The sequence below is a fragment of the Coenobita brevimanus genome, chromosome 34, assembly GCF_032717465.1.
Source record: "Coenobita brevimanus isolate Jiangsu-jjx chromosome 34, ASM3271746v2, whole genome shotgun sequence".
NCBI classification, from domain to species: Eukaryota; Metazoa; Arthropoda; class Malacostraca; order Decapoda; family Coenobitidae; genus Coenobita; species Coenobita brevimanus.
Window position 1 is genome coordinate 22,229,818 of NC_136987.1, and position 25,808 is coordinate 22,255,625.

General features: G+C 39.6%; 1 pseudogene; it reads left to right on the forward strand.

Moving 5' to 3' along the window:
* The first annotated feature begins 20,750 nt into the window (after positions 1-20,750).
* Positions 20,751-20,889, forward strand: LOC145396140 (5S ribosomal RNA; annotated as a pseudogene).
* Positions 20,890-25,808: the final 4,919 nt, after the last annotated feature.

Consider the following 25,808-nt stretch of genomic DNA (forward strand, 5'->3'; position numbering starts at 1 on the left):
ATGTTTATTTCTTTTAAAATGTTTTTTTTTTTTTCAATATCTTCGTATAGTAAACCATTCCTTATCTAGCCAATGACAGTACAGCACTTTGTTACAGATTTGATGGCATGTTTGTAGTAATCTGTCTATCTATCTATCTATCGATCGATCGATAGATAGATAGATAGAAAGATAGATAATTTGAATGAACTTTATATTTATATGTTAGATAAGACGGTGTTTTGCTTTAAAGTACTTTGTTACACATACATTGGTTTAGTTATTTTGCTTCGGAATATAAAAAAAAAATGTTAATTCTTTGCACGAACTTTCTCTATATAAACCAATAAAAGAGTCTCGTTTTACGTTACCGTAATATTTCTTCAACGATTGTTGGATGGAAAGCTTTCGATAAACAAAGAAACAGGAAGAAAAGTTGCTTGGCAGTAGGTATGGAACGAAAAGAATATAAGGAATGTATAATCCCAGCTATGAAGTACGGTTGTGAGACCTGGAAACTGACAAAATCGATGAAAAATCGACTAATCGGTTCTCAAAGAGCAATTGAAAGGTCAAATTTGAGAATATCATAAGAGACTGGAAAAGATCAACTTGGATGAGAGTGCAGAATAAAGTCCAAAACATTATAGATGTTATAAGAAAACAGGAATGGAGGTGGGCTGGTCATGTAGTAAGAATGAGATAACCAATGGAGTAAGAGCCTGACTGACTGGATTCCAAGAGATTGTAAGTGTAGCAGAAAAAGGCCAGACACAAGATAAGGAGATGAAATTGAGAAGTTTGCAGACAAAACGTGACAGAGATTGGCTGAGTCAAGGATTCGTGGAGATGGTTGGGGGAGGCCTTTGTTCAGCAGTGACTTGCAATGGCAGATTATATATATATACATATATATACATATATCTCTCTATCTCTCTATCAATATATATATATATATATATATATATATATATATATATATATATATATATATATATATATATATATATATATATATATATATATATGTATGTGTGTACAGTATGTAGAGAGAGAGAGAAAGATATGAATATCGATTTATCCTTAATGTTGTGACAACTGATCCGAAACAGCCATGTAAAAATGAAAGTGTCTCATATAATACTAAGAAAACTCTTCGTTATAAACATAATAGAACGTTTTATGCAGTCGAAGAACACAAGTACAATTCTGTGTTTCCATATTTTCAGGAGACAGCCTTTTTTCAATATCTTGCTGCTTAAAGTGTGTCCTATGAAAGACACCGACAGTAGTCATTGTGAACAGTTTTATTTATTTGGTTATGTATTTATTCATTATTTTTGGATTATCACATTAGTCATGAACTTATCGCTGGAACAAGACTTATTATTCTGCCTGGGTCCCACTTTAACGCAATTCTCCGAGTCTGCACTGAGTAAGTAATTAGACCTGATATTCCTCTGAGTGTCAAGACAGCAGGCAAGTGCAACTGGAGCACCAGAGATTGATTCTCGAAAAAGTCAGACTGTTGGGTGCACTTTGTTTCTCCCATGTTCCTGTTCAGATAGCTGTACTTTTGAGGACTTGGCTGCAATGTCGGCTTTCAAGGTCTGTATGCCAGGGGAATTTGATAAGTATAAAGCTAATCCTTTTTATTCTTCCACATGCATAAAGAGAGCCAGCAGAATTGTCCCATAAAACTAGCATACCTCGTACAAAAGACCTATTTCTACCTTATACTTATTAAAGTCCCGCAACCAGTCTGGGTGCTGGGATATACGCGGTCATTTTGAGTGTTGACAGTCGACTAGTTTGCTGTATTTGGCATTACTGATGCTATCCACCATGCCACACAGACATAAACACCAGCTTTCCCTGTCAGACTCGTCCGCATTTGAATTTTGGAAGCATATATTCCACTGTGGCCAAATACTGGAAGCAAACCCAGATAATCTGGCGTGGAAACATGTCACCGAAGAAGCGATCAGTTCCACTCTTCCCCTCCAGTGACTAAATAAATAGGACAAGGGCAGCTATGAAATAGTTTCTGTATATGCACCCTTACTCTCATACTACTCATCAGGTGATTCACACCGGGTACAAAGGCTAACATGGCTATAATTGTAATTTCCATCTTTCATTTACCGTAGTCACACAATACATGCCAAACTACACCTCACGCTTACACTTTTCACTCTACCCAACTCTATTATTTCAAGACATCACCAGGATAATACCTGATTATGTCTTGAAACAATAGACGAAAGCACAGTATATATATATATATATATATATATATATATATATATATATATATATATATATATATATATATATATATATATATATATATATATATATATATCCCATTGAATCCCAGGGTTCCTGGGCAAGGCATTGGGCTGGGAGGGTACTAAGCATATCGCCCTCCACCTATCGGCTCATAGTCGCGACCCCATAGGTCCCTACCCGGGCGTTCACTACTTTATTAACTGTTGGATACTCCCAGTTCTGTCCTATATTGAGGACACTGGGCTCCAATGGGTTAAAGAAGCTGACAGATTTGCCAGTCATTAACCCATTGGATCTCAGGGTTCCTGGGCAAGGCATTGGGCTGGGAGGGTACTAAGCATACTGCCCTCCGCCTATCGGCTCATAGTCGCGAAGCTCACAGGTCCCTACCCAGGGGTTCCCTACTTCATTAACTGTTGGAAATTCCCAGTTCTGTCCTATATTGAGGACACTGGACTCCAATGGGATATGTATAATATGTGTACAGTATGTGTGTGTGTGTGTGTGTGTGTGTGTGTGTGTGTGTGTGTGTGTGTGTGTGTGTGTGTGTGTGTGTGTGTGGACGGACAAACTAGTGTTTCACCTTTAATAAGGACTCTTAGAGATGTTTTTGCCAAATAGATATGTTTTGCAGAATATGTTCAAAAAACGCATCGTATATCCCATTGGAGCCCAGTGTCCCGAGTACTGGACAGAACTGGGATTTTTCAAGTCTTTATAAAGTAGGGAACCCCCGGGTAGGGACCTAGGAGCTTCGCGACTATGAGCCGATAGGCGGAGGGCGGTACGCTTAATACCCTAACAGTGCAGTGCCTCGCCCAGCACCCCTGGGATCCAAAGGGATATAATATTCAAATATATTAAGTGACGTTTATACGATTACGTAACAAACACCAGTATTAACTTTCAAATTGGAAGCTGCAGATGGATGTAAAAGGCAGGCTAGCAAATGAGGGTCTTGCTGGGTATTAATGCGAAGGAACACACAGTCATTTATCATAAAATACTGGGTACTTGATGGAAGCTTCTAAACTAATGAGCAGAGAATTAAAATACTGTTTTTTTTTTTTTTTAATAGGAAAAACATTACTTGGAACTAGAGAGAAGTTAAACACAGCTTCACACAACAGGTTAAATGAAGGCTCACAGATTATTATATTATACTAGATGTTTACGGTTGGTTTTGCTGGAAAGGAGTGCAATCTTACTCTTGGTGCCTACTTATTACAACACTGTGAGATGCTACGCGAGACCTCAGCCAACAAAGTCCCTTACATAAATTTCTAAGTTGCAAGTAGCATTCCCACTTTCCTCTTTCACATACAGTAATGTTAGTGGAAAATTGCAAAAACAAAGCATGGCATATACATAATGCAACTAATAACGTTTATAAGAATCACATATGAATCATAAGCTGGGTATACGCCTCCCTGACCAGTCCGTATTCCATGGCTTGAAAATATGGTAAGCCTATGTTTTCATGAAATCTACATGAGCCCAAATGGAAGAGGAATGAGCATGGTGATGTCCTGTTGAAACCCACAGACTGTCCCGTGCATCAACTGGGGTAATGCCCACAAGCACTCACTATCGCTCTGATTAGAACTGTCTTATACATATATCACGGCCGCAAAAATCCTCTTTTCTCAAAATGCTTTCGAATAAAATGTAGGATGAGACCAATATCCAAGATGCACTGGTTGTATAGTTGTGCAGCAACATTGTAATAACTTGTTGACGGCCTGACTGTTTCTATGGGAATCTACTGCTATGTAGCGAGCGTTGATGGGAAATAGGCACTTCATTTCTTATATTGGCCACACCTCTTGGTTAAAAGCTCTTGACCTTCGATATATATGCTACTGGCGTGGATTAACTCCCACTCGTAAACGTTTCGTTTCTCTCTCTTTTTTTCTTTTTTTCCATTAGTGAACTGTACATCGCGGTATGAACTAGACACTGACCATGAAACATTAAAAACAGCCTATATCATAAGAATTTCCATATAAACTGATCAAAGTACAAACTTATTTACACATCCACCTAAAAGCTCATGAGGGCGAAAAACATTAATTCAGCTGTGTTGTGTTTTCAGTGTGTCACCATCGCCATCATTTGCATTTTGAGAGTCACGGGTAAATATAGGATACTCGTACTCTCTTTTGCATTGGGAATGGGGTTCGGTAACGGTGTGTGTGTGTGTGTGTGTGTGTGTGTGTGTGTGTGTGTGTGTGTGTGTGTGTGTGTGTGTGTGTGAGAGAGAGAGAGAGAGAGAGAGAGAGAGAGAGAGAGAGAGATGTGACGATATTTAATTGCACTCATAAGATTTAGAAATTATTTCGGCCTGTATTTCTTATTCTTATCTACTACACACACACACACACACACACACACACACACACACACACACACACACACACACACACACACACACTTCTAGCCCTTTTGTCTTTTTTAATACCCCATACCCCCTCAACACACGCACATCCTCTCTCTCTCTCTCTCCGTAGGTTCATCGACTTTTTTTCTTCTGAGCGCAAAGGAGGATTCGTAGACTTGGGTCTGAGGATGATATTACGGCTCATCTTAGTCCAGACCAGACCACTTCATTCAGTGTAGGTCTTTGTGAAAGGAGAGTACAGTGTTATTTAACCTATTCACCACGAACTATTTTCCTTAAGCTTAATTAAAAAGCCTGTTGGTCACAAAAGATTATTGATAATAATGATGCCCTTGTGTCCCAAAGGTTCATTCAGTATATATATATATATATATATATATATATATATATTAAGGTGGTTTGGCCATGTGGAGAGGATGGAGAGTGAGAGACTAACGAGGAGAGTGTATGTGAGTGAGGTGGAGGGGAAGAGAGGGAGGGGGAGGCCAAGGATGAGGTGGAGGGATGGAGTGGAGAGATATATGAGAGAAAAGGGTGTGAGTTGGGAGCAAGGCAGTGAAATGGCAGGGGACAGGGCGACATAGAGGCGATTTATTTGTGGCCACCCCGTATGGGGTTAAGGCGTCTTGCGATAGGTAAATAGATAGAATTTTGGCGAAATGTAACTTATATTACCTCGATGCAGACCCTAATTATATCGAATAGGTTTTATATAAGCAGAGAGACTATACATTGAACAAGAAAAAATACAGTTTTACGGTTTAGAGAGGACGAAATGATAGGTAGACACGAGACATTAATGGCATAGATAAGTAGTTAGGTAAGTAGGTAGGTAGGTAGACAGAGAGATTAACAACAGACAGGCAAACATTCAGTCTTTATTAGATAATATTCCAAAGTAGATACATACAGACAAAACATTAGTCTATCTATCTATATACCTAGGCTGCTTCCCCCAAGGAAAGGGAGGTAGCCGAGACAGGACGACACACTCCCCATTTACTCATCCATTCAAACACATTCATTCGCATCTTAGCCCCAAAGGGGAGAACGAACAGATCCTCACCGCACCACACCGCACAAGGGTCAACTGAGCAAATGCAATCAGTGACATCCGCAGCAGGGCCCGACAGCAGAGCTGGTTTACCCCTGCCACATCATAACAGACTCATCCCCTTACCCGCACCTGACCTGAAATAACTGATCAGACCAAATGCTGGAGAATATCCCCTCCGGGCTGCGTCATCACTTATTCATTCACAATTTCTCTCCATTTATTTCTGTCACGCACAGCCACTCTTCCTTGCTCAACAGACATCCCTCTCGGATCCAGTGCTCTCTTCACAATGTCCATCCATCCTATTCGTGGTCTTCCTCTCAGCCTTACACCTCTCACATCAGATCTAGTTATCTTTTTCACCAATCGCTCATTATCCATTCTCTCCATATGCCCAAACCATCGCAACACCCTCTGCTCAACTGTACCAGCCATCTCCCAAACAACTCCAGTTCTCCTTCGCACTTCATCATTCCGCACTCGATCCATACGCGTCACTCCACACATACTCCTCAGACACCTCATCTCCATTACATTCAAACTTTTCCTCTCTGCTACACCCATATTCCATGTTTCAGCCCCATATAATGCAGTCGGTACCACAACACCCTCATACAGCCTTCTCTTTACATCCATTCTAAGCGAACGACATCTAAACACTTTTTTCATTCCTCCCAGCACCTTTCCTACTTCATTTATTCTAAACTTCACTTCTGCATCTATTCTTCCATCCACAGCAACATGTGACCCTAAATATTTAAAACACTCTACCTTCTCAAGCAACTCGCCATTGAAAACTATATTCATCCCCCTACCATCTACCAACCTCGTACACTTCATCACTTTACTCTTATTCTCATTTACTTTCAATTTCCTCCTTTCACACACCCTTCCAAACTCCTCTACCAACTGTCTCAATCTCTCCTCTGAATTAGCCACCAGTGCAGTATCATCTGCAAACAGCAGCTGCTTCAGATTCCACTCTCCACCATCAACATTCACTAGACTCAGACCTCCACCTAAAACTCTTGCATTCACCTCCCTTACAACACCATCCATGTAAATATTAAACAACCAAGGCGACATCACGCATTCCTGTCGCAGCCCCACTCTCACAGGAAACCAATCACTCACAGCATTTCCCACTCTTACACACGCTCTACTATTTACATAAAAACTTTTCACCCCTTTTAGTAACCTACCATCAAGTCCATACAATCTTAAAACAGTCCACAAAGCCTCCCTATCAATTCTATCATACACTTTCTCTAAATCCATAAATGCCCAAAACACATCCTTGCCTTTCGCTAAATACTTTTCACACACTTGTCTCACCGCAAACACCTGATCCACGCATCCCCTCCCTCTCATAAAGCCACACTGGTCATCACCAATCACTCCCTCTGTACCCTCTCTAACTCTCATAATTAACACTCTACCATACACCTTACCTACAACACTCAACAGACTTATATCCCTAAAGCTAGTACATTCATACTTATCACCCTTGCCTTTATACAACGGGACCACACAAGCACTTGCCCAGTCAACTGGCACCATACCTTTCACAAAGCACACATTCAACAATCTTACTAACCAGTCAACAATAGTCACTCCACCACCCTTCAGGCATTCCACAGCACACCCATCCATACCTGCAGCTTTCCCTGTTTTCATCCCCTTTACTGCCTTCCCCACTTCCTCCTTCGTGATCAAAAAATCATTCAACTCTCCCAACACATTTATTCCTTGCACCCTTCCATCCGCCACAATCTCAGCCACCCTTTCCTCCTCTACATTTAACAATCTTTCAAAATACTCTGCCCATCTCTTCCTTACTGCATCCATCTCAATTAACATCCTTCCATCCTCTGCTTTTACTCGTTCTTCCTTCCCAGACTCTCCCTTTCGCACCCTTTTCACCTCCTTCCAAAACATTTTCTTAATCTGTTGAAAATTCTCTGTCAGCCGCCTACCCCACCTCTCATCTGCTGCCACTTTAGCATCACGCACAGCCCTTCTCGCCCTATCCCTTTTTTTCTTATACCTCTCATATGACATCTCATCCTTCCTCTGCAGCCACACTTCATATGCACGTCTCTTCTCGGCCACAGCCATACTTACTTCCTCGCACAACCATTCACTTCCTTTTCTTACACCACCACCCACACGTCTCACACCACACACCTCTTCTGCATGCCCCACCACAGCACTCTTAAATAACTGCCATTCCTCCTCCACACTACCATTTTCCCGATCTTTCACTGCGTTCCACTCATCTTTCAATTTCTCCTGATACTCTATCTTTTTCTCTCTTTTATCCAACTCACTCACTTTCAAAACCTCCCTGCCACACTTAACCCTCCTAGCTCTCACCCATCTCTTACCTACTCTTAACTTTCCCTCCACCAGGTAGTGGTCAGACATACCTCCACCCTTCCCTCTCAGAACTCTAACATCCAACAATCTTCCTATTACATTAGTACTAGGAACAAAGATCGATGTTTACAGAGTTGCATGTCAAAAATAGCAGACGGGGGATAAACAGGCCTTGTGGAATATACGAGTATATGGGGTAGACTGTGAGGTGGGTGACGCCTGGGTGACGGGTGGCGGGTGAGGTTAGTTGGGTGAGGTTGCGTATATCCAGGCAGAAGGTCTTTTTATTTTTCCAGTTTGATGACGCATACTGTACTTTATTCTGGCTTAGCTTCTACAACCCATTCTGTTGGGTGACGGCTTGATGACGCAGTAAGAAATGGCTGATGTGCTGGTGATAGGTGCTGGATGAGGGATGCTGGGTGATGTGGATGAAGGGTGGTGGGTGAGGGATGGGTGAGAGGTCGGTGAGGGGTGGTGGGTGATGGTGGGTGAGGGGTGGTGGGTGATGATGGGTGAGGGCTGGTGGGTGATGTTGGGTGAGGGCTGGTGGGTGATGGTGGTTGAGGGCTGGTGGATGGCGGTGGGTAAAGAGGTGGAAAAGGGAATGATAGGTTCTGATGGCTTGTGAGTTGATGATGGTTGAATGAGATGGCTTGGAAGTCCGTACCTCCACCATTGTACTGCGGATTTGTATTCACCTGTGTCTGTTTGCTTGTGTACAAGATATGTCTAAAAGAATATTGTTATTGGATTTCAATGAAATACGGACTGTCAGGCAGTGGGCCATGTGAGATTTAATCAGATTTTCAGATGTATATGATATCAGGGTTGGTGATTTTCTTAAAAAAAAAAAAAAAAATGATTTTTTGTATTTATTCGATTTATTTGATTTTTCTGATTTGTTTGACTTTTCTGTTTATTATGTAGCTAGTTGTAATGTATCGGATACCAAATTTTAGAGCTCCGCGGAGGCGGAGGTAGAGCCGGATATCTATTTCTAATAAAATGCGGTTGCAGATAAAACAGCGGAGGTTAAGATATTAATTTTTGCAACCGCAGACACAACTGCGGATTATTTTTACCTCCATGTCCGGTTCTTTGACGCGGAGGCGGATTATTATGCGCAACTTTTATTATCTGAAAACGAGGTGGCGGATAATGATGCGGAGCTTTTGTTGTCTGAAGACGCGGACACGGATAGTAATGTGGACATTATTTTCACTGCGGAGGCTCCACGGAGGCGGAGGGGGAGGCGGATATCCGATACATCACTAGTAGCTAGTAATCCAAAAGCATTATATTGAATACTGTTAACTTCATGTCCTGTATATCCCTTGATGGTTCAGGCTGAAAGCCACTGCCCAGATTCCACATACATACCTGTTCAAGTCCTGTCTGTACACTACTGGTTAAGGCTGAGTTCTATATATCTGAGTTGCCAGTGGTAATCAAAACAGCATATTCCAAAACTGATTATATTACCACACAGAAGAATCTTAAGCTGATATTATTATGACATGGCCTTAAGTGACCAAGCATAGCCTACTTAGTCTTACGGCTTAGGTTTTTTATTATTTCAGATGCACAAATAATTTCAATACTTAGTTACACAAATGTAAAATATTTGTTGTGTCTTACAATGTAGCAAATTTCTAATGGCATCATTCTCCAAAATCTGCTAACTTAATGCTTTAGTATCTGAATAAATGAATGCCAACACAAAGTTACAGACAAATTTTTTAAACCTTCAGATTTTATTTTTGTCAATTTTTAGATAATAATAATTAGAGAATAAAAAATCATGATTTTTTTTTTTAAGCAAAAATAATCAATTATGTAACCACATGATGAATCAATTTGATTTAATGAATGCCAACCCTGTATGATACCGAATTTAGGAATAAATTATAAATTTTATTGCCATTGGTATGTGCTCTTTGATACTGTGTAACAGGATAGAATAAGGCAGTAGAACCAGCTATTTACTACCTTAAAAGAATTTGTCTTTCAAAAAAAGAACTACAGAAGTAAATCAGAAATTCTATTATTATTCGCAGAGGTATGTATTTTCTGAGTACTGTGTGGTATTATTATTATTATTATTACTATCATTATTATTATTATTATTATTATTATTATTGTTATTATTGTTGTTGTTGTTGTTATTATTATTATTATTATTATTGTTATCAGGCGTCGCCATATAAATGGCGAAGCTTTTTGTTTTCGTCAGAGTAGTTATTATTATTTTTCTTCGCAATTTTTATGCTTCGATCTTGATGATATTCCATATGAACGTACTCTAGGGTTACCCAAGTCCTTGTGCCAAATATAAATGACCTCGACCTATTTATGCATGTGATATACACAATTTTATTCTAGAAATTCCATTTTTGAAATTAAAATATCTCAGAAACTAACTGAGATACAGCTATTTGGCTGAAAATTCTATGATAAAATTGTTTGCTGAATAATTTTGGCTGAATACTTTGCCATTTAGCTTAGTGGAAATTACCGAACTCAAATATGTTCAGTTTTTTCTTTGCAACACGTTTTAGAGAAAGTCACAAAAGCTTTAAAGCTGGAACTTTCCACATACATAACTGTGGTACCTCTTATGATCTGAATGGAATATGGTTACAGCAATGCATACAGTTAGCCAGTTATTGACACAAACGCATAATTTACACATGCGTTCTTCGACAGCTTTGTCTTCAGGTCCCTTGTTGATGTCACATAAGAAGTTGCCTTAGGGTCTTCAGATCTTGTTCATATTAAACATACTTTTTCTTTTTTTTAAATTATACCAGAAGTAGTTATGGGGAAGCTTCATTATTGTGGCAAGACAATAATAATAGATAACTAGTTATTTTTATTGTTATTACTACCACTGCAACTACTACTACTACCACTACTATTATTATTATTATTATTATTATTATTATTATTATTATTATTATTACAGTATTATTATTATTATTATTATTATTATTATTATTATTATTATTATTATCATTAACTTATCACTAGTGTTAATACTTTTGTCATCATTATCATCATCATCATCATCATCCCAATCTCTTTGTCCACGTAATATGTGGTGAGATAGGATTCAGAGTAATAGAAAACCTGATTGAAGGAGAACAAATAATTTCCTAATTAAATGGTCTACACTTCCTTTCACTCACCATTCAAGTCCCCATTATCCTGACGCCTCACAGGCTTGAACATGCACATCTGTGCACTTCATATTTCCTACCACCTGGAGTCAGTCGAAGGACTATCAAAACACCGTGAAAAAACAGTGGTACAGTGGTGAAGACGCTTGGCTTACTCTATTCCAGCTGATTCACAGTCAGTTCGCCAGCCTCATCAACGCGATAACCCACTTTCTCTTACACTCATTTACCTTATCAGATAATCCACCATTTTTCTGGGTGTACCATACCTTCGCCCATCTGGAAACTCGCTCCGATACACGCTTTTCACCACCCTATTCATACCCATTCTGTCACATAGCCATAGCATCTAAGCACTTTTTTGGTTTACAGTGGCTTTTCTCGGGTTTTATAGTGTTCAAGAAGAATCTCTTTTACAGCAAGGATTAAAAAACAACCTTCATTATTCCCTTCAAACTGACGGATTTCCCAGAGCCAATTCAAACCATCGTGGCAGCAAGTGTGTAACACAAAAGACGTCATAGTATTAAATAGGTTGAAAGAAATAATAATAGATTGGTAGACAGGTCGATGGATGGATAAATACTGACAGCTGGGTAAGTAGTAGAACACACAAATACACATTGTCACTAAGAAATTGGTGTTGGTATATGACGAGACAGATATGAATTTACAACAAGTTCCTTACCACAGCAAGGAATGGAGATAGATAATGTAAGAGTACATGGATATAAAGAGAGATCAGTCAGCCGTATTCCATCAGAGAATCACACGTATTATAGAATTAAACAACAAACAGTCAGGTACTTGTTATAACCGAAAACAAAAACATACCCATACTCAGCAAATGGGAAGTCATGCCGCATTCAGCCATATGTGTGCTCTTTATCAGTACAAGAATTCAGTTCTGGGTCTGGCCACACCTTTTTACGCTGGTGCATGGAACTGTCTGAAATGGGAGCGAGATATACACTGGATTTATTTGCACTTTTTCTGCAGCTGTTCTGAATGTCTGGTGTACAGTACACTTAAAAGATTGTGTACATTCTCTGGTTGTTCGATAATATTTTTGGTTGCCCACCGTCGTACAAAACATTAATATCTGCAAATACGATACATCAATAAATGGATATAGCGTATGTGAAAGTTGTTAAACATTTTCAGTAGTTTTTCTACCCGTATCATACTGATGTCTTTTTCATGTTGTTGTACTTAATGTCAGACCACTTCATCCAGGTAAGAAGAGCCCACTGTTGGGGAAGGTAGTAACACTCTCATGGCAGGGACAATAATGGTATTTGGGGGAGGCGGTAGCTCAGTCGGTAGAGAGGTGGCCTGCAGTCCTGCCGGACCCAGGTTCAAATCCGCGCTGGGGCAGGGAACAGTTTAAGGATTTGAATTTAATAAAAACCAGTCTTTACTTATCTGCCAGAAGATCCGCCGACATGTCGTAAAAATATCCCCGCTAATACCATTACACCAGTCCTGTATGAGAGCCCTAGCATGTATTCAATATGGACGGTGGGTGTTAGCGCCGAAGTGTTGACATGCGGAGGTGTATGGTATGTAGGAGGACTACTGGGCCTTGAGCGCAGGCTGTGAAGCCTATGCCCAGTGTCGGATACATTAAAAAAAAAAAAAAAAAAAAAAAAAAAAAAAAAACTCTCACCAGACGAATTTTATTTAATTGCATGTGAGTCATGGCAGCCTGTGTACTGTCACCATAAACCCTCATATGATTGGAACACATCTTGGGTTTACTGTAGCCAATGCCAGGTGATTTAATTCAGCTGAGTGAGCCGTAGTAGCAGCTTTAATATTGTCACCATGAACCACTCTTATGGTTACAACAACTGTAGTATTCCGGTGCAGGGAACTGCAGACGATTTTATTCAGTTAAGTTAGTCATGGGAGCCTAAGAGTGTTAATCCCTACACTTTGGCTGCCACACATGTACTGCACCATATTAGAGGACAAGGCTTTGGATCCTCTCTACTGTATATACTCTATTAATGCTGGTTAAAAGCCACACTTGAAAAATGATTGATACTGCTTTAAGGGCATGAAGGCAACTGCTCTGTCTTTAGTTTCCACCTGCTTCAGACCTTCTCAGTCACCCTCAGGCGTCCAACAGGGACACATACTCGTATGTGTCCGTGCTAACTGTGTAACATTACCATATTGCATAATCTGTATATTAAGGGTCAATTAAATATGCAGAATGTGGGAATTGAGTCGATGTTGAGTAACCCTTGTCTGTCTGGTCGAGCAGATCCATTAATCACAGGCAAGCAACTGCCCCTGCAGAGCCGTTCTGCATGAACTGATGTTACTTTGTGGAAGACAGCACTCATCACAGCGAGGCAGCAAGGCATGGGAAGGAGTGTGGAGGCTTTGTTTCCGGATGGAGTTCGCATTTGCTTTTCTCCACCTAGTTAGCAGGGGCACCATAGTAGGCTCCACACTACCTTGTTATTCGATTATATGGTTGCCACCCACAGTTGTTCAGGATTTCTGGGTTACAGGAAACCATTAGACTTGTCACTCACTGTACAGCCTCCTGAAGTGGAAAGAGGAAATAAAAAGTGATAGACAATGTGGGAGAAATAGCAAGAGAGAACGGCAGGCAAAAGAAAAGAGATGGTAAGAGGCGAGTGATAAGCAGACACTACAGCAAATGAGTGTATGATGGTCGCCACCACCCATGACCATGTGAAATTAGAAAAGTTGATTGATCTATTGACTTCTGTTACACACAGGTGCCATTTTAAAGGTAATTTTGAACGTTTAAAATATGTTTTATAATAAATGAAAGCCCATGAGATTGAGAACCAGTGGTTGACACGAAGCTAAAATAAACTGGAGGTGACAAGAAGCAATTGAAAATACGTCACCTATTTCAAGGAGTTAATACATTAGATACAAATGGTTAATGGGTTAAAACAACATAAAAATGAAATTAAAGTATGAATTTATGAGTTCAGCTGTTCGTGCAATCCTTCTCGGTGACAACACTTGAAAAACAAATTTGTCAGGCACGTCTGGGTATCGATCCCATGTGAATAAATGCCTGCTTTACAAACAATTGCTTGCACTTGGTTCAGATCACAATGCTTTTCCTTGTACCAAAGATACGTGAATTTTGTTGGACGAAAAACCTATGAGGGAAACATAATGAAACAAAAAAAATTCAAGAGAACATGCGAATGAAAAGTTGTAGCAAAAATGCCAAGGAAACAAATGCACAAGTTAATTTTATAGTCTCGCATCTACATCAGAAGTAAATAAATAATAATTAAAACATTTAGCAAAGCATGAATAAACAAATTAATTTCAGTCTTTACGTTATGGTTAGTGCACATGAATGTTTCATTTCGGCAAAACCAGATTTGTTGAACAGAGAGATATCTTTGCCATTAAAGGCTTCAGAACTTACTCGAGTAATTCTGTTTCTGTTAACGGTACACTTAGGAATTTATTCAACATAACACGAGACGACTTTGTTCTGTCGAGAGAAATCCCAACAACCAATGATTTAAGTTTAATTTCAAGTGGTATAATTACAGCGAGAAAACAAACAAAAAAGTATCATAAATGAGCAAAGGAAAATGCTAAAAGTTTTGTAAATTGGGAAATAAAACAAATGTTTCAAGTATATTATTATTCTTGGTAAGGTTTTTGAAACTGTAATTAATAAGCAAATAGTTCAACATCTTGAATCCAACAACTTAATTAGTGATAGACAATATGGTTTTCGCCAAGAAAGATTCACTATTGACATACTCAATCTCCTGACTCATACCATCCATCAATCAGTTGACCTACATGGTGAAACTCATGCAGTAGCCCTGGATATTTCTGAAGCTTTCGACAGAGTGTGGCACCGTTCCCTGTTGTCCAAACTCCCTTTCTATGGACTAAACTCTTTTGTTCCTCATATCTCAGCAATAGAAAAATAAGAGTAAAAGTAGATGATGTATATTCCACTTTCCACTCAGTTAACGCCAGCGTGCCGCAGGGATCAGTTCTGGCACCAACCCTGTTCCTTGTTCATATTAATGATCTCTTATCTGTCACCCACAATCCCATCCATTCATATGCAGATGACTCAACACTTCATAGTTCATTCACACTCAGACATCCATTTACAAAGTCTGATATCTCTAACTCTCAACTCAGTACAGCCATCTCTTTAAATCAAGACTTATCCACGATCAGTGAATGGGGACAAAATAACCTTGTCTCATTTAATGCTAGTAAAACTAAATATATACAGTTTACTAATAGACAGGTATTGCCAGAATCGTATATTACCTTCAATGCTACAAATATTCCCATTTCCAAAAGTATTGAAATTCTTGGCGTCTCACTTAACAATGCCCTCAGGTGGACCTCTCATGTTAGATCACTTGCTAAAACCGCCTCAAAGAAACTTGGATTATTGTACAGGGTTCGTAACTTCTTCACTGACGAGCAGTTAGTTATAATTTATAAGAGTCATGTCTGCTCTCAGCTTAAATACTGCTCACCCTTGTGGAGTGGATGTGGAGAGATTGCATTAAAACAAGTAGACAAAATTCAGAACAAAGCTGTTAGAATTATTAATAACCCTGCTATTACTAATAAACTACCTCCCCTACAAGTAAGAAGGAATGTTGCCTCCCTTACATTATTTTACAGATATTTCTATAGCAAATGCTCAGACGAAGTTGCGTCCAAAGGTGCCACCTCTCCATGCCTTCCCTCGTGCTACACGGGCAGCTGGCACCGCTCATGACTGGAATATCACTCAGCCATACTGCAGAACTTCTGCCTATCAGAATTCTTTCATTCCCCGAACTGCATATTTCTGGAATTCGCTTCCCCAGAGTTTTTTCCCTCCAATCTTCAACCTACTGCTCTTCAAGTCTAACTGTTACAGATATTTTATGAATAGAGGACACCAGTAATCTGGTGCATGGATTTTTTTTTTATTCATTTGTTTTTCCTTCCTCTGTTCTGTTATTAAAAAAAAAAAAGAATGTGATGCATTTGCACTAAGAAAAGCTAAAATGCTTGCAAAAAACAAACGAATAATATATTCCAAGCTAATTACTTTAAAAGAGAGCAAATAAATTGAACCAGTAATACAAAGGACCAAGGGGAACACGACTACAAAAGCAGACTGAAGCATTACACAACTAGAAGTTAAAGATGGACAGGAAAGAAATATACAAAGGAAATTATTAAAGCAACGCATTTACAGAGTGAAGAGTATTAGTATCTAAGAAATAAGGAAGCCCATACAGTAGGCTTATACATGATGTCAGTTACTGAGTGAAGAGTTTACAAGTAAATAAAGCACAAACAATATTATAAAAACAGCCAGGGAAACAAAGGCATGATACAAATTGTTGAGAGTAATTTTTTAAAGTATGAGAAAAGATTTATGAAAATATTAATAATCCGGGAGTTAAGTGTAAACAGGGTAAGATGATTACAGCCAGGTACACTAACAACAATAAAAGTAAAGGGATGTTAAAAAATTACAGTACAATTTACATGAACTTCATGAAAGTGTACCATTAACACTAAGAAAGAGGTGGCACATGAAATTTCAAGGGAAATATAAGTATAGTACACAAAGGAAGCTGAAAGATACCGTACGGGTACAACCATTAAAAAAATACTGAATATTAAAATGACCCTTTAGCAGCAAAAAATAAATAAATACATAAATAAATAAATATCATACAGGTGCAAAGGCAAGACAAATACAAAAATGAATCGAACGCACCATTTTAAGCAAGAGGGAAAAAACGCGATTGTAATATTCTTTTCTGTTGAAGAACTTAAGTAAATACTCACCAATATGGGCGGCAATTAACTGTTTTGTGGACTTAACTGTCAGTCCTTCCCGCACCCAAAATTACCTGATCCAATTATGTAATATCCCTTGTCATGATAATTACTGAAAACGTGTGCTGGATTTTTGTGTCCGTAGTGTACTGCGTTGTTAAGACGGGACAATGGAGGTAATAAGCTTAATGAGGCAGACAGGTTGGCTGGGGTGCTGTGTTGGCGTAGTGTGGTAATGTCTCGTCGGTACGGGGACAGGAGGGATTATACATAAAAAGGTGTGCCTTTTAATAGTTTGGCGCGTTCTGGGAGGATGGGGGGGGGATGGATGGGTAGGTGGGAGGGTGGAAGGGTGTGTTGGCGTATTCTTGAGGGTGTGTGTTTTGTCATAGTAAAGGCGTGTATCATCATAGTTGATTTCGTTGTTACAGTGTGGTTTGTGTTGTCACAGTGTGGTGTGTTGGCATAGTATGATATGTATATTGGCACAGTGAGATCTACTGACATAGCGATATGTTTGTTGTACAGAGAATACCGCTATCATAAATGTCATAGCATGGTGTGTGCTGGCATAGTGTGGTTTGGGTTATCTTGGTGAGATTCTGCATTGTCATACCATGTTGTATGTGTTGTCACAGTGTGGTGTGTTGTCACAGTGTGATGCATAATCATAGAGCGGTGTGTTGTCACAGTGTGTTTTATCATCACTGTGTGATGTGTTATTGTGGGTAGGTTGTCAAAGTGAGATGTGTGTATACTTGTGTATGCATACTGTAAAGAAATGTGATATCACAGCATGATGTGCACTGAACAAATTTTGAAAGAGCGGTGGGTAAAAATAAGAGTTAAAATTATATGCCTGACACCTCTTCTGTGTTGGTGTGATATTGTTGATACAAGGCCGATAAAAGTGTGTGTGTGTGTGTGTGTGTGTGTGTGTGTGTGTGTGTGTGTGTGTGTGTGTGTGTGTGTGTGTGTGTGTGTGTGTGTGTCTGTCTGTCTGTCTGTGTTTGTGTGTGTTCCATCATGTTAAAATCTAACCTAGACAATGTTAACCATCTTTTCCTCTTGTTAGCTAACTTCAGCTCAGGAAAGACGTCAGCTATTGAAGAGGTCAGAAACTAACTATGCTCATCCCTCTGCCAGGTGAAGTCTACTCTTAGTTAAATAAGATTGTTAATGACAGCAGGAACAAATTAGTATAATATATATGACCAGGTTACACATTGCCCCAGGATGCAACACTTGCTAGATGGTCGGTCACTGAAACCATGTGTTGTTTGTTCACGTATCATGTAAAGGCATATTATGCAGATACACTGCATCTACTTTCCGTCACCACCCACCCTTGCTGCGTGACTTTCGGCCTCCTGCACTTCTGTAGGCTGGTTTTAATGCAGTTCTAACAGTCTAGAAAGTGAGTTGTACAAAAAAACAATAGCAAATTCAACCCTGTAAAATTTGTACCATAGCTGCTACTAGGAACAGGTTGCCTCAAAAACTGTAGTTAAGGATACAAATTGTACCACGGCCGGCATCCAGACCATTTTACCTCAGATTTTGACTCTAGGTAAAAACTGTGCCACAGCCACCATTACGAACAGGTTGCCTAAGAAAGTGTAAATACTGACAAAAAACTGTTCCATATTACCCATGTCAAAGAAGTATGGGGCAAAATAAGACGTTATCTTACTGAAGTAGTAAATGGAATAACAAGGTAGGGAAAGAGGAGTAGAAAGATGTGGAAAATGAGTAAGTCAGCAACTGACACATACAACACAATCAAATACAGGAACAAGCAGGACTATGTAAAAATACTTAGAATGATGCTAATTCTATTTTGCGACGCTATGTACAGCTTTTGCCTGAGATCTCAGTCAGTTATAGGCATTGTAGCTTCTCTTCCCATTATTTCAGGGAGCCGGTGGGGCATGGGTTAGCACGTCCAGGTTGCATCTGTAAAAATAAGAATGAGTTCTACTTTTAGTACGTCAGACTCTCGGAACAAGTTTGTTTCCTCCTCGTCTCGAATCACCCAGCGTTGCTATTATTACCTAGCAGTTCTACTGGAAGTGAAATTCTAGGCAGAAACTGATTGTTTACCTTAATGTCCCTCGTGTGGTCGATAGGTATTAATCCTTAGTATTCTTTTGTATGACACACACTGACACACGCGCTCATACAGTAGGTCATGTTATTTCCTTTGGTTCATTGAAACAGCTGTCTCCAATACGAGTGTTACCTACACTGGTGGGTCTGTTGTAAGTGACAGGTCTTTCGACCTATGAACTACGTATAGAAATAATTCTGACAGTTACTTAGCACACCTGTCTTCACTGTAATCGCATAAGAAGCAGTTAAACATGAAGGGAACTTGCTAATGTACACTGCGCACAAGGCACCAAAAATATGACAAACGTCACCCCCCACCCCCAGCTCTGCCTCACCGACTTACTATGCTGCAGGAACATCTACCTAGCCAGTTTTTGATCTTGCTGTTTAATTATGTGCCTGACTCTCTTTCCATCTTCGGAGAGAGAGAGAGAGAGAGAGAGAGAGAGAGAGAGAGAGAGAGATTTAGCCCGGACCTATCAGCGTCACCTGAAATACTGTTCAATGGAATCTATGCATTATGGTATGGCTAGGTGGCTGAATCGGTAGAGAGGCGGCCTACAGTCCTGATGGACCCAGGTTCGAATCCCGGCTGGGGCAGGTAACAGTTTAAGGATTTGAATTTCATAAAAGCAGACTCTCCTGATCTACCAGATGACCCGCGGACATGTCATAAAAGTACCCCCGCTAATACCAATACACCAGTCCTGTATGAGACAGCCCTAGCATGTATTCGGTATGGAAGGTGGGTGTTTTAGCGCCGAGGTGGTGACATGTAGAGAGGTGTATGGTATGTAGGAGGACTACTGGGCCTTGAGAGCAGGCTTTGAAGCCTATGGCCAGAGTCAGACATAAAAAAAAAAAAAAAAAAAAAAAATTGGCCTGGCGACCTCATTATTTGAACCAACATGATCTGCAAATATAATTAGTTATCAATTAGTGTAATCGGATTAAGTAATGGATAGGCTATGAAATGTAATGATATATTCGGCGTGGAATTATCGTTATCATATAATTGATTGCGCGATAATCAGCATTACTGGAGCACGGCGTACACCAGAGTGCACAGATTATGTGAAATTTAGTCAAAGCCGCTTTTTGATCAGTAATTACCATTGTAATTGTTACCATCACTTTTATAAAATGAAAGTACTTATCATGTTATACTGAGGATGCAGCGATTTCAGCCATATTTGGGCCCCTCAAATCAGAATCCAAATCAAGAGACATATTGTAATTATCACCATCATCATATAATCGTTACAATCTAATCGTCAGTGCAGTTATTAGCACTGCAATAATCATCACACTAGCATTCCCTTTATTTTCATGATCAATATTATGACTCTCATCGTCAGTGTCATCGTCACAGTCATCTGTGGATTATGATTAAAGGCGATTTTTAATTATCTGTTTTGAGTCGATGACTAGCCTTGTTTTGCACACGTATATTGATTTTACGTAATATGACTACAGCTGATACTGTCTTGGTACTGATTTCACGCATTACGCCTACAGTTGATACTGTCTTGGTATAATAAGCAATTACTTCGTGTACCGCTTCCCGTCCGATCAGCGAAGTTAAGCAACGTTGGGTCTGGTTAGTACTTGGATGGGTGACCGCCTGGGAACACCAGATGCTGTTGGCGTAACGTTCTCCCTACGTGTCAAGTGGGGTTAGTGGAGGATTAGTGCCCCTCCCTGTAAAACAATTAACTCTAAGCCTTGGCCACCCCGTTTGGGATACATGGCGTCTGGCAATGAATGAATGAATAATAAAGACACACACACACACACACACACACACACAAGCGCTCCCGTTCGTGCCCGTATGCACGCTCTCACGCAGGCACGCACACCCATTCGCAGATGCAAAACTGAAGATGTGTTATTCTGAGATAACTGGGACTGTAGAGGTACAGGATATCCACAGACCAATCTCTAAGAAAGTTTAGTCTGAAATGAGTTAACTGATTTACTCATACATATACAGTATATTTTTTACCTATCCGAAGCTTCATCTGTAGAATGAAATCGTCGGCAATGATCATTATAAAGGATTACGTGTGACCAATGCCTGCTTAAGTATCCACTATGTCTGTTCAGCTTAGTACTTCTCGATTCAGGTCATGTCTGTGTAGGCTTATGTAAAAAAAAATAAAATAAATAAGCCTGTCGGTTCAGTGGTTTTACAGTTATGTCTGTTGAGGTCTTCATGACTGAGTAATGGGCTGGGTTGAGGGTGAGTCTTGGAACACACTGGGGAAAGTACAGTAGGCTATACCGTCAGGCTATGGACAGTGAAAGAGTTGAAGGAGACCATCTATAAATTTTTACCGGTAAGGGATGTACCACTGCTGAATAAAGTCGTTTGCAAGTACAATAAAACAAATTTCAAGTGCATCCATTATCCAGCCAGGATATTTCCGTTGTGTAAGCACTTTCCCAGGATCGAGCACTTAGTCTTTACTTCCCAGGATGATCGCAAGTACCTAACTTAACCTAACCAACTCTAATCTAACTGAACCCTATTACTCTAACCAAACTAACTTAGCCCAGTCTTATTATCCTAACCTAAGCTAACCTAGTATGCGACCTTAATCTGGCCCCTATAACCCGAACTGAATGTAAGCAAACGTAATGCCTCTTGTAGAGAAAAAGCGTCAAACTCCAGTACAATTCCATACATGTTCAGGGATGGGTTCACCTCTGCAATACGCTAACGTCCTCTTCATGGTTATCAGTTTAGCAAGGAAAGATTGTGTTCAGTACGGTATGTGAAGAATCTCTAGTAATTAAGTATCTACGTATATTGTACTAACCTCTCCAGCTCGTCTCCCACAACCCGAATGAAATCGTCTGTTGGTAGTAAATAAAGGATGTGATAAGAATAAATGGATTAAGTTGTCAGATCTTCGCAGTATGAGCTAAACTCTATGCACTGTAGCTCGAACTAAAAATGCCATCTTTCTATCTTGAATACTGGACTGGTGTTAGGTACGAAGTGCAGTAAAATCTTGTAGACCCAAAGTATTGTCTTAGTCTGCCACTGAGCTATTGGAGATAAACTACAATAGGATAAAAATCTCTGCCAAGTTTTCGTGAAGAAATTATAGTTCCTGCTGCAAACACGGTGCTGGCTCTGTTTGCTGAATAAATCGATAAATATATTGGCATCCTTACTGGTATAACTATTATGTCTTATATATTGTTGAGGCCGCACACACACACACACACACACACACACACACACACACACACACACACACACACACACACATGTTTGTTGTTGTCTGTTTTATCATTATTATTATTATTATTATTATTATTATTGTTATTATTATTATTATTATTATTATTATTATTATTATTATTGCTATTATTATTATTATTATTATTATTATTATTATTATTATTATTATTGATTGGATAATGGATGGAGGATGATTACTTTTATTATTATTATGATTATTATTATTATTACAATTATTATTTTCATTGCTCTCTCTCTCTCTCTCTCTCTCTCTCTCTCTCTCTCTCTCTCTCTCTCTCTCTCTCTCTCTCTCTCTCTCTCTCTCAAAACCATATTTTTCAATATGATAACATTTACTTTATATCTACGTGTCTAGTAACACCAAACTATTTTTGTTCAGCTTTTGGGGGCCTTGTCGTGTCATATAAGGTTAATGGTGTTTGTTTCCAGTCCCTTCACGTCGAGACTTCTCTCCCAGTCAGGTGGCAAATGACGCCACATTCTTGAACAGGTTATGCTCTTCAGTGCAGTGACACATTTTGTACTTTTATCTTTCCTACCGACTGATTGTTATAATTGGTAGAGATGTTATGAAGTGAAGAAGCTAGATCAAGCCTTCATAAAGATTCCACAATCCCATACAGGTTTTATGTACTGACTGAAATCGTTTACAGATAGCAGGAATGAAACTTCAATTCGTTATCCATTGAACCGGCCAACCCTGTCCATATGAAGACGTCGTTTTTTGTCTTTACTGCTGTATCCAGACGATTGTAATCAACACAGGAGGGAATTTGCGAAGCAGAGAGATAGAGTACAGCCACCATTTACAGCGACACTACTTGGGTGCATTATTGAGCTAAATTGTCTGGTGGCAGCATGAAGATGTAAACTGCACCCTCTGATTTATGGGGTTATCATCATCATCATCATCATCAAGTCCCATGTTCTTACCTCTTCAGCACGATAACATCCTTTATTTTTTTGTTCCAACTTGGGAGCGGTTTTGTTGGACTTTATGAAGGTTTCTCGTGGTCAAGGGGTTAATGAAAGCTGTATCTAACTCCGACATTTCAAGAAATCTCTCCTAAGTCGGAAAAAGTCTTCTGGAGATAGCATGAATAAAGTACGTACAAGAGCCGTCATGGTACTCTACGGTATAACATATGCATCATCATCAACAACACTAAATCTAGGTGAAGAGAGGCCCCTCCTGAGCTGCGTCAACTGTGTGGCGGCAGCAAGTATAAACAGCTACGAGTATGGTCGTCCTTGCAGGAGTAATGGCCACAGTGTTTTTTTTTTTTTTTTATGCGAGGAAGAAGGAAGCAAAGGTTGAGCCCGCAAAGCAGTTCCTTCCAATAAAAAAAAAAAAAAATACAAAACAGAGCTAAATTCAAGATCCGTTCATTTCGAGATGTCTGGACACACTGCGTTTGTAAGACTGGGGATCATAGGCAGTAGGAAATACAGAGGAAGACAGTTCCAGAGTTGACCTGTTGCATAAATGAAGGACTGGGAGTAACGGTGAACCCATTACTTCTTTAACCTGTCTATCTGTTTATCTATTGCAAATGCTTTTATCCAGGAAAGAATGAGTCCAAGCGAATCACCTCCATGCCATTTTGTCCTCTGTCATCAGGCTGCCCTCTCTCCATTTCACTCACCCAGCATTCGTATACCTCTCCGCCCCATCCCTTTATCTCGTCCTCGGTTTGCCCCTTCCCCTCCTCCTCCGCCTTACTCATATACACTTTCTTAGTCAATTCCTCATTCTCCATTCTCTGCACATGACCACTGATCTATTTTGAATTATCTAGTTGCTATCCCCGACGATTGTGTTATGATTAGGAGGGAATAGTGAAGCTGGTGCTGACGGGTGAGGGAGGTGTTGTGACTAGTTTTACTGGGATATTTTATCAATCCTTTCTGACGAGAGAATGATGAAAAATATTTATCATTCATATGAATGTCAAATGCACAGACCCTAGCAAAATCATCGCCATAATCACATTCCTCAAAAGCTGCAAAACCTCACATCCACTATTCAAGAACCGCCCTGCGGTAAAAGGTACGCCCATGCAAGAAGACTATATCATCTACCGACATACTTGCACAAGTGAGGACTGCGAACCTCATACCTACATAGGAATGACGAGGACTAAACTGTCAATGCATCTCACATGTCATCTACAGAACAGATCGACAAAAAATCACTACAGAACCAGTCACAACACCTCCATCACCCGTCAGCACCTCGGAAAAAGAGCTGAAATAATTGATCTCGAGAAAGACTCATGTAAACTCATGTTTCTGGAAGCACTTTATATTTCCAACATGCAAAAGTCACAAACACAGGTGGGCTAACTCATTCCACCAGTGAGATAGCCACACACCTTCCATCACACGCTCCTGACCGGCCAGCCATGTGCTGACACGTGTCGGCATCTGCTGTTTAATGAGGTCTTGGTCCACCCGCCATCACCATGTGCCTCGCCTGACAGTGACCAGGTGATGAGTGCAAGTTTGCAATATAGAGAGGTATTGGACACTTTCAGTCGATGGTGTTCTGTTGGGTGAGGTATTTCGTTTTTTGTACAAACACAAGTGTTTTGCATGTGTTTAAGTTTTCTTAACTAGGGTCGGCAGTTGACTTATATGGGAAAATTCCTGTTTCGTCTGGTTCTCTTTCATATATTGATGTCTCCTACATTAATCCATATGCCTTGTCTGACAGTCAGCAGTTTGAATACAGGCGTGTAATGTAGTTATTACACATCTGCACTCGATGATGCTCGGTTGGACCAGATATTTTATACATTAGTGTAAGTCTTGTGAATGTTTAGTTAGGTTTAGCTATTTGTCTGTTTAGGACTTACAGTAGCTTAGGACATCCATCTGCTTGTTAGGTTTATTGATGGTAGGATTTTACCATAGGATTACTTTGTGTTAATTGAACACATTTTCGTAGCCGTTTTTTTGTTTTTCCATTTTGTTGGTTCACTCCAAACTTTCATATATATAAATATTTATATATGAAATACTTCTTTATAAATCACTAAAAAAATTGATTATTTTTAAAAATAGTAAAAAAAAAATGTAAAAAAGGCAATTAATAAAATATATATAAGGACAAAAATAATAGTCTGGCTTAATGACCACAGCTATGACATTTGGTTGATAGTCTTAAAAAAAAAGATCAGATTGGTCTAAGGATGTCTCCAGGAACGAACTGCACACCGACATTTGGACAGCTACTCAGAAGTATAAATGGTAATCAACGTAGCTTAGCCTGATGCATTGAAAGCACTAGAC